At 44.4% G+C, this 10,927-nt stretch overlaps 1 protein-coding gene across 1 annotated transcript in view; it reads right to left on the minus strand.

Annotated features, from left to right (window-relative positions):
- The window catches only part of LOC138670826 (retinol dehydrogenase 7-like), a 125,338-nt gene extending 119,248 nt beyond the window's left edge, over positions 1 to 6,090 (minus strand). Inside the window, exon 1 of the mRNA XM_069758526.1 lies at positions 5,979 to 6,090. The gene's annotated coding sequence lies outside the window, so the exon portion shown is untranslated. The remainder of the gene's footprint in view (positions 1 to 5,978) is intronic.
- Between the last annotated feature and the right edge of the window lie 4,837 nt (positions 6,091 to 10,927).

Here is a 10,927-nt window from a genome sequence, read left to right on the forward strand (position 1 = left end):
TCCCCTATATACCACTGCTACCTGCCCCTATATACCACTGCTACCTGCCCCTATATACCACTGCTACCAGCCCCTATATACCACTGCTACCTGCCCCTATATACCACTGCTACCAGCCCCTATATACCACTGCTACCTGCTCCTATATACCACTGCTACCTGCCCCTATATACCACTGCTACCAGCCCCTATATACCACTGCTACCTGCCCCTATATACCACTGCTACCTGCCCCTATATACCACTGCTACCTGCTCCTATATACCACTGCTACCTGCCCCTATATACCACTGCTACCTGCTCCTATATACCACTGCTACCTGCTCCTATATAGCACTGCTACCTGCTTCTATATAGCACTGCTACCTGCCCCTATATAGCACTGCTACCTGCCCCTATATACCACTGATACCTGCTTCTATATACCACTGCTACCTGCCCCTATATACCACTGCTACCTGCCACTATATACCACTGCTACCTGCCCCTATATACCACTGCTACCAGCCACTATATACCACTGCTACCAGCCACTATATACCATTGCTACCTGCCCCTATATACCACTGCTACCTGCCCCTATATACCACTGCTACCTGCCCCCATATACCACTGCTACCAGCCCCTATATACCACTGCTACCAGCCACTATATACCACTGCTACCTGCCCCTATATACCACTGCTACCTGCTCCTATATACCACTGCTACCTGCCCCTATATACCACTGCTACCAGCCACTATATACCACTGCTACCTGCCCCTATATACCACTGCTACCAGCCACTATATACCACTGCTACCTGCCCCTATATACCACTGCTACCTGCCCCTATATACCACTGCTACCAGTCACTATATACCACTGCTACCTGCCCCTATATACCACTGCTACCAGCCACTATATACCACTGCTACCAGCCACTATATACCACTGCTACCTGCCCCTATATACCACTGCTACCTGCCCCTATATACCACTGCTACCTGCCCCTATATACCACTGCTACCTGCCCCTATATACCACTGCTACCAGCCACTATATACCACTGCTACCAGCCACTATATACCACTGCTACCTGCCCCTATATACCACTGCTACCTGCCCCTATATACCACTGCTACCTGCCCCTATATACCACTGCTACCAGCCCCTATATACCACTGCTACCAGCCACTATATACCACTGCTACCTGCCCCTATATACCACTGCTACCTGCTTCTATATACCACTGCTACCTTCCCCTATATACCACTGCTACCTGCCCCTATATACCACTGCTACCTGCCCCTATATACCACTGCTACCTGCCCCTATATACCACTGCTACCTGCCCCTATATACCACTGCTACCTGCCCCTATATACCACTGCTACCAGCCCCTATATACCACTGCTACCTGCCACTATATACCACTGCTACCTGCCCCTATATACCACTGCTACCTGCTCCTATATACCACTGCTACCTGCTCCTATATACCACTGCTACCTGCCCCTATATACCACTGCTACCTGCCCCTATATACCACTGCTACCTGCCCCTATATACCACTGCTACCTGCCCCTATATACCACTGCTACCTGCCTCTATATACCACTGCTACCTGCCCCTATATACCACTGCTACCTGCCCCTATATACCACTGCTACCTGCCCCTATATACCACTGCTACCTGCCCCTATATACCACTGCTACCTGCCTCTATATACCACTGCTACCTGCCCCTATATACCACTGCTACCTGCTCCTATATACCACTGCTACCTGCCCCTATATATCACTGCTACCTGCCCCTATATACCACTGCTACCTGCCACTATATACCACTGCTACCTGCCCCTATATACCACTGCTACCAGCCACTATATACCACTGCTACCTGCCCCTATATACCACTGCTACCAGCCACTATATACCACTGCTACCAGCCACTATATACCACTGCTACCTGCCCCTATATACCACTGCTACCTGCCCCTATATACCACTGCTACCTGCCACTATATACCACTGCTACCTGCCCCTATATACCACTGCTACCTGCCCCTATATACCACTGCTACCTGCCCCTATATACCACTGCTACCAGCCACTATATACCACTGCTACCAGCCACTATATACCACTGCTACCTGCCCCTATATACCACTGCTACCTGCCCCTATATACCACTGCTACCTGCCCCTATATACCACTGCTACCAGCCCCTATATACCACTGCTACCAGCCACTATATACCACTGCTACCTGCCCCTATATACCACTGCTACCTGCCCCTATATACCACTGCTACCTGCCCCTATATACCACTGCTACCAGCCACTATATACCACTGCTACCTGCCCCTATATACCACTGCTACCAGCCACTATATACCACTGCTACCTGCCCCTATATACCACTGCTACCTGCCCCTATATACCACTGCTACCTGCCCCTATATACCACTGCTACCTGCCCCTATATACCACTGCTACCTGCCCCTATATACCACTGCTACCAGCCCCTATATACCACTGCTACCTGCCCCTATATACCACTGCTACCTGCCCCTATATACCACTGCTACCTGCTCCTATATACCACTGCTACCTGCCCCTATATACCACTGCTACCAGCCCCTATATACCACTGCTACCTGCCCCTATATACCACTGCTACCTGCCCCTATATACCACTGCTACCTGCTCCTATATACCACTGCTACCTGCTCCTATATAGCACTGCTACCTGCTTCTATATAGCACTGCTACCTGCCCCTATATAGCACTGCTACCTGCCCCTATATACCACTGCTACCTGCTTCTATATACCACTGCTACCTGCCCCTATATACCACTGCTACCTGCCCCTATATACCACTGCTACCTGCCCCTATATACCACTGCTACCTGCCCCTATATACCACTGCTACCTGCCCCTATATACCACTGCTACCTGCCCCTATATACCACTGCTACCTGCTTCTATATACCACTGCTACCTGCCCCTATATACCACTGCTACCTGCCCCTATATACCACTGCTACCTGCCCCTATATACCACTGCTACCTGCCCCTATATACCACTGCTACCTGCCCCTATATACCACTGCTACCTGCTCCTATATACCACTGCTACCTGTTCTTATATACCACTGCTACCTGGCCCTATATACCACTGCTACCTGCCACTATATACCACTGCTACCTGCCCCTATATACCACTGCTACCTGCCCCTATACACCACTGCTACCTGCCCCTATATACCACTGCTACCAGCCACTATATACCACTGCTACCAGCCACTATATACCACTGCTACCAGCCACTATATACCACTGCTACCTGCCCCTATATACCACTGCTACCTGCCCCTATATAGCACTGCTACCTGCCCCTATATACCACTGCTACCAGCCACTACATACCACTGCTACCTGCCCCTATATACCACTGCTACCTGCCCCTATATAGCACTGCTTCCTGCCCCTATATACCACTGCTACCTGCCCCTATATACCACTGCTACCTGCCCCTATATACCACTGCTACCAGCCACTATATACCACTGCTACCTGCCCCTATATACCACTGCTACCTGCCCCTATATAGCACTGCTTCCTGCCCCTATATACCACTGCTACCTGCCCCTATATACCACTGCTACCTGCCCCTATATACCACTGCTACCAGCCACTATATGCCACTGCTACCAGCCACTATATACCACTGCTACCTGCCCCTATATACCACTGCTACCTGCCCCTATATACCACTGCTACCTGCCCCCATATACCACTGCTACCAGCCCCTATATACCACTGCTACCAGCCACTATATACCACTGCTTCCTGCCTCTATATACCATCTACCACTGCTGCCTGTCTCTATATACCATCTACCACTGCTGCCTGCCTCTATATACCATCTACCACTGCTACCTCTGTCCTGTGTAGCTAATCTAGTCTTGTGTAGCTAATCCTGTCCTGTGTACAGTATCACACAAGATAGGATTAGATACACGGCGCAGCACAGTATCACACAGGACAGGATTAGATACACGGCTCAGCAGTCAGTATCTAATCCTCTCCTATGCACTCCTCTCCCCCTGCGTGTCTTTCCCCATTGTGGTTTATTATTTTTGTTGTGGGAGATGAGGGAGTCGAGGATTATGCGTTCGGTATGGTATAAAAAAGATTAATAAAGGACTTTATTCTGGCCGAGTATTTACAATACATGTGAGATCTATGTGGCGGCATTATGGGTGATCTATATGGCGGTATTATGTGAGAAGCATATGGTGGTATGTGAGAACACTGGCGGTATTATGTGTGATCTATATGGTGGTATGTGAGAACACTGGCGGTATTATGTGTGATCTATATGGCGGTATGTGAGAACACTGGCAGTATTATGTGTGATCTATATGGTGGTATTATGTGAGAACTGTATGACAGTATTGTGTGATCTATTTGATAGTATTATGTGTGATCTATATGGTGGTATTATGTGAGAACTGTATGACAGTATTGTGTGATCTATTTGATAGTATTGTGTGTGATCTATATGGCAGTATTATGTGAGAACACTATGGCAGTATTATCTTCAGAAAGCGGACCCATTCTATGGTGGTTCTGGCTGAGCACCTGCACGCGGGTCTGGGGTAATAGAGGGGATAGCGTGACCTCCAGTTAGGTGCAGTCAGGGGAAGGCTGGTGAGGCGGCGGAAGAGAAGGGTCTCATTTTTATCGTTACTATATGGCTACATTTCCTTCCCAGCGTCACCCCAGACTGCGCCTGTCGCCTCGCTTTCACACATTGCCAGGACAGGATGGAGAAGACAGGATCTGAGGAGGGGAATGGGGTCTTTGCATGCAAAGTCTGGATCAGACCAGGCCATCAATCCGCAGAAATGTTTCCTGGATTTCTGTGGAGCAGACGGTCCATCCATGTGTATAAAAGACAGCGCTCTATGTACAATCCCTGGCTGCTCCGCGCACCAAACAGGGGGCCCCTATAGACCTGCACACTGCTCTCCTGAAATACTCTGTGCTGCTGTCACCCTGCTCCCTCCACCACATATCTCCCAGAATCCTTGCTGCCTGCCATCCTTGGTGACTGTCTACTTGTCAGTATAAGGCTGCCTTCACACTATCATTATTTGGTCAGTATTTTACCTCAGTATTTGTAGCCAAAACCAGGAGTGGGTGATAAATACAGAAGTGGAGCATATGTTTCTATTATACTTTTCCTCTATTTGTTCCACTCCTGGTTTTTGCTTACAAATACTGAGGTAAAATACTGACCAAATACTGATAGTGTGACGGCAGCCATACTCTGCAGTCACCAACAAAATGGCTGTTCACTGGGTTCCTGAATATCATCCTCTCTAATCCCTTAGCAAACACCCATAAGGGGAGGAGAGGAGACATCACACACGTCAGCAGACTCCGCCCATAATTACTGCAGTGCAGTAATGTGAGCTATTTGTACACTAGGTTTTTCTGAAATTTCAGCAGCTGCTCCCCCTAGTGTTTAAAAGTGGAAATTCCAAAACTTTTCAAATTATTTTTCATATTTTACTAAATTATAAACAAATGATAATATTTTTTAAGAAAATGTAATCATTAATTCTTTACATTTTTACAATTTCTGAAAAAATTTTTTTTTTAATGGCACCTTCCCTTTAAGGTCTGACTGACTCACTCCCCTTGTATTGATTATATAGAACATTAGAATAGTAGAAAAACTACTTTATATAATTTATTTATTTCTAAATTAGTAGTTAGACTACTTGGATATTTACTGTATGTTATGTAATACAGCAATTGCAGCAAAAAAAGCCTTCATTGTAGGCAAAAAGCCATCATACTGCGGTTTAGTCTATCATTTAAAGCTTACTTTTATTTTGGAACCTGTTTGTATACCATTCTGAATCTAAATATCCTAAAAATCGTAAGATTATATTCATAAATCATAATGGTGCATACCTTTTGGGATATACAATTTTCCTCCTATGTTCGTTCTCAACTACTGTGCTCCAGAGTGTGTAAGATCTGATGTTTTGCTGTGATGGTCTAACTCACATAGCCAAATGTTAGCTATGCAACTGTGCTTATATAAGTTAAAAGTAATGGAAAATCGCATACATTTAATAGTGAAGCAACGAAAGGAAACATGTTTTAGAAGGGAAATGGTAAAACATTAGGTCAAACTTTGAATGCGTTAACTTTACACAAGGGAAACACAAGGAAGTACTTCTTCCCGAAAAGAGTGTTGTGTTCTCGGAATGCCTTACTAAGAGGGGTGGTAAATGAGAATATTTAGGGAGCTCCAGAGTTGTTGTTATGTTCAGAAAAAATAATTATTTTAAACAGTATATGCAGATTGAACGGCCTTTATGTTCTTATTTTTGTTTCCCACTTAACTCATTTTAGGTTATTCTATGTGAATTATCAGGCTAATGTTGCAGACTCGTAGTTTATTAAGTTTTTCTTCTTTTTATGGTATACTTTCCTACTGGATAAACTACCAACGGGTTGATTGGGCTATCATCCTTCACTGCAACATGTAACTGAAAGAATCACAATCTTTCACAAATCACAAAGAAATGTACAAGACTGCTAAGTCACTTGGTTGTCAGGCAGCCCTGAACAGCTATTGTTCTAGCAAAGGATTAAAACCACTTGGACACCGTTGTACCTTCTGCAGCCATGCCATAATCTGTAATCTGGGAAGATATGCCTCTTTCTAACCACTCACAGTGGCCTAACGTTTGAGTGTGACCGCAACTGCACCAAATTCAGCTGGATATGCGTGAAACCAAAAATTATTCCTCACAATAATAAATGGAGATCCCGCCACAACAAAGATATAGGCCTACAGCTACCAGGAAAGGGCAATACAACCAAAAGTGTAAAAAAATAAAATAGACAATAGATGCAAAGAAATCACTACATATTGTAAGACATAGACACAGAAAACACCATACACCCAATGACAACCAGATGTATATAATAATAGTATGGGTTCCAAACAGTATATGATAAAGGTCAAGTAAATCTATATCACAAAATCCAGAATATTAGTGAAATACCTACAGTGGGGCAAAAAAGTATTTAGTCGGTCAGCAATAGTGCAAGTTCCACCACTTAAAAAGATGAGAGGCGTCTGTAATTTACATCATAGGTAGACCTCAACTATGGGAGACAAACTGAGAAAAAAAAATCCAGAAAATCACATTGTTTGTTTTTTTAACAATTTATTTGCATATTATGGTGGAAAATAAGTATTTGGTCAGAAACAAACAATCAAGATTTCTGGCTCTCACAGACCTGTAACTTCTTCTTTAAGAGTCTCCTCTTTCCTCCACTCATTACCTGTAGTAATGGCACCTGTTTAAACTTGTTATCAGTATAAAAAGACACCTGTGCACACCCTCAAACAGTCTGACTCCAAACTCCACTATGGTGAAGACCAAAGAGCTGTCAAAGGACACCAGAAACAAAATTGTAGCCCTGCACCAGGCTGGGAAGACTGAATCTGCAATAGCCAACCAGCTTGGAGTGAAGAAATCAACAGTGGGAGCAATAATTAGAAAATGGAAGACATACAAGACCACTAATAATCTCCCTCGATCTGGGGCTCCACGCAAAATCCCACCCCGTGGGGTCAGAATGATCACAAGAACGGTGAGCAAAATCCCAGAACCACGCGGGGGGACCTAGTGAATAAACTGCAGAGAGCTGGGACCAATGTAACAAGGCCTACCATAAGTAACACACTACGCCGCCATGGACTCAGATCCTGCAGTGCCAGACGTGTCCCACTGCTTAAGCCAGTACATGTCCGGGCCCGTCTGAAGTTTGCTAGAGAGCATTTGGATGATCCAGAGGAGTTTTGGGAGAATGTCCTATGGTCTGATGAAACCAAACTGGAACTGTTTGGTAGAAACACAACTTGTCGTGTTTGGAGGAAAAAGAATACTGAGTTGCATCCATCAAACACCATACCTACTGTAAAGCATGGTGGTGGAAACATCATGCTTTGGGGCTGTTTCTCTGCAAAGGGGCCAGAACGACTGATCCGGGTACATGAAAGAATGAATGGGGCCATGTATCATGAGATTTTGAGTGCAAACCTCCTTCCATCAGCAAGGGCATTGAAGATGAAACGTGGCTGGGTCTTTCAACATGACAATGATCCAAAGCACACCGCCAGGGCAACGAAGGAGTGGCTTCGTAAGAAGCATTTCAAGGTCCTGGAGTGGCCTAGCCAGTCTCCAGATCTCAACCCTATAGAAAACCTTTGGAGGGAGTTGAAAGTCCGTGTTGCCAAGCGAAAAGCCAAAAACATCACTGCTCTAGAGGAGATCTGCATGGAGGAATGGGCCAACATACCAACAACAGTGTGTGGCAACCTTGTGAAGACTTACAGAAAACGTTTGACCTCTGTCATTGCCAACAAAGGATATATTACAAAGTATTGAGATGAAATTTTGTTTCTGACCAAATACTTATTTTCCACTATAATATGCAAATAAAATGTTAAAAAAACAGACAATGTGATTTTCTGGATTTTTTTTTCTCAGTTTGTCTCCCATAGTTGAGGTCTACCTATGATGTAAATTACAGACGCCTCTCATCTTTTTAAGTGGTGGAACTTGCACTATTGCTGACTGACTAAACACTTTTTTGCCCCACTGTATATAGCCAACCATATATTTTCTGCATACAGTACAAAGCCCTATGTAGTTATATCAAATAATAAGGAAGGTATTACAGCATAAGGCTGGATATTTCCACAAACTAATAAATATTGGTCACTATTGCCAATTAGGCTACACAGGTAAACTGTGAAGTGGTACACTCAGTTATTATTTAGTTATATATTACTTGTGGTCAAAAAGAGTGGAGATGGTATGTGTAATACCATGCACCTCACTGATCACAATAGGGAACCACAAATATATAATTCAATTATCAAACTAAATATCTGCTACCTGTGGCCATGGTGGGGGAAGTATGTAGGCTGCTATGCACCTCAAAGCGCATTTCATCGCTGCAAGCGGTTTTGTAAGGAGGTTCAGATGGATGTGCGTCTGAGGCTACTAACAGCTGACGTCAGTGTGCCAGGCATTGGCGTAGCTCTTAGAAGGCAAGCCAATATTTTTTTTATGCAGAGGTAGAACAGAACACATATATAGCAGAAAGGGGCCTAGGATGGGTGACACATAAACCAGGAAGGGGAACATATATACAAGAAAAGAAGACATGTATACCTGACAGGTGCCCAGGATGGGGAACATACATATTAGGAAGAGGACATACCATATAAACCAGGATGGAGGACATATATACCAGGAAGGGGGACATATATACCAGAATAAGCGACAAGAATACCAACATAAGAGACATGTTTACCAGGATGAAGCACTAATATACCAGGATAGGGGACATGAATACTAGGATGGGGACATGTATACCAGGAAGGAGGACATGTATACCAGGATGAGGGACATACAGTTGTGCTCAAAAGTTTACATACCTTAACAGAATTGTTGTTTTCTTGGCCTTTTTTCAAAGACATTGAATGACAACACCATAACTTTTTCTCCACTCATGATTAGTGGTTGGGTGAAGCCAATTATTGTCAAACTACTATGCTTTGTCTTTTTAAATCAAAAAGACAACCTAAAACATCCAAATGATCCTGATAAAAAGTTCACATACCCTGGTGATTTTGGCCTGATAACATGCACAGAAGTTGACACAGATAGGTTTGAATGGCTACTAAAAGTAACATCCTCACCTATGACCTGTTTGCTTAAGCAAAAGAATTGTCAACAGATTTACGGGAAATGGTAGTTGAACTGTATAAAACAGCAAAGGGATACAAAAAGATATCCAAGGAAATGACAACACTAGTCAGCAGCGATCAAACTGTGATTAACAAATGGAAAATCAGGGGCTCTGGAAAAACAAAACCACAGTCAGGTAGATGAACAAAACTTTTGTCCACAACTGCCAGGAAAATAGTTCGAGATGCAAAGAAAAACCCACAAATAGCATCAGCTGAAATACAGGACACTCTGAAAACTAGCGGTGTGGCTGTTTCAAGATGCACAATAAGGAGGAACTTGAAGAAAAATGGGCTGCATGGTCGAGTCGCCAGAAGAAAGCTATTACCGCGCAAATGCAAAGTATCTCACATACAATACGGAAAACAGCACAGAGACAAGCCTCAAAACTTCTGGAACAAGGCAATTTGGAGTGATGAGACCAAAATTGAACTTTTTGGCCACAACCATAAATGTTACATTTGGAGAGAGGTCAACAAGGCCTATGATGAAAGGAAAGGTCAGAGAGGCCTGGCGTCTGCACACTCCAGTACTTTGCTCTGCCCTCAACAGGGCAAACAAAGTACGCCTGCGCTGGAGCCGCGGCGTGAAGCCCAGAAGAGGACGTCATGGAATGAAGATGGGAGGAGCGGACCTGAGACACCCATTTGACCAGACCGCAGCGGGACCGCCCCTGGGTGAGTATAATCTAACCTCTTTTTCTCCTCTTTCAGGTTACATTGGGGGCTTATATACAGCATTACAGAATGCTGTAGATAAGCCCCTGAGGATGGTGAGCTTACCTCACCATCGATTTTGGGGTGACAGGTTCCCTTTAATGTCAAAATGCTGCTGGTCCTGGTGCAAGAGAGACCAGAAATATGGGATCAGTGAGATGCCCATTATTCCAACTGGGCCAGAAAAGAGGTGGCATGGAGAAGCATATGTGGGATCCTTTTCCTAGAATATGAGCAGCGGCCACGTGAAGTCCAGAGGCAGATAAGTAAGTACACTCGTGTTTCTCTATGAATAATATTGCAAACTGCTTTACCTACATGAATTTGGACCTTCTGATATTTTCATTAACATTAATCTCATTTA

This window comes from Ranitomeya imitator, chromosome 3 (genome assembly GCF_032444005.1).
Source record: "Ranitomeya imitator isolate aRanImi1 chromosome 3, aRanImi1.pri, whole genome shotgun sequence".
NCBI classification, from domain to species: Eukaryota; Metazoa; Chordata; class Amphibia; order Anura; family Dendrobatidae; genus Ranitomeya; species Ranitomeya imitator.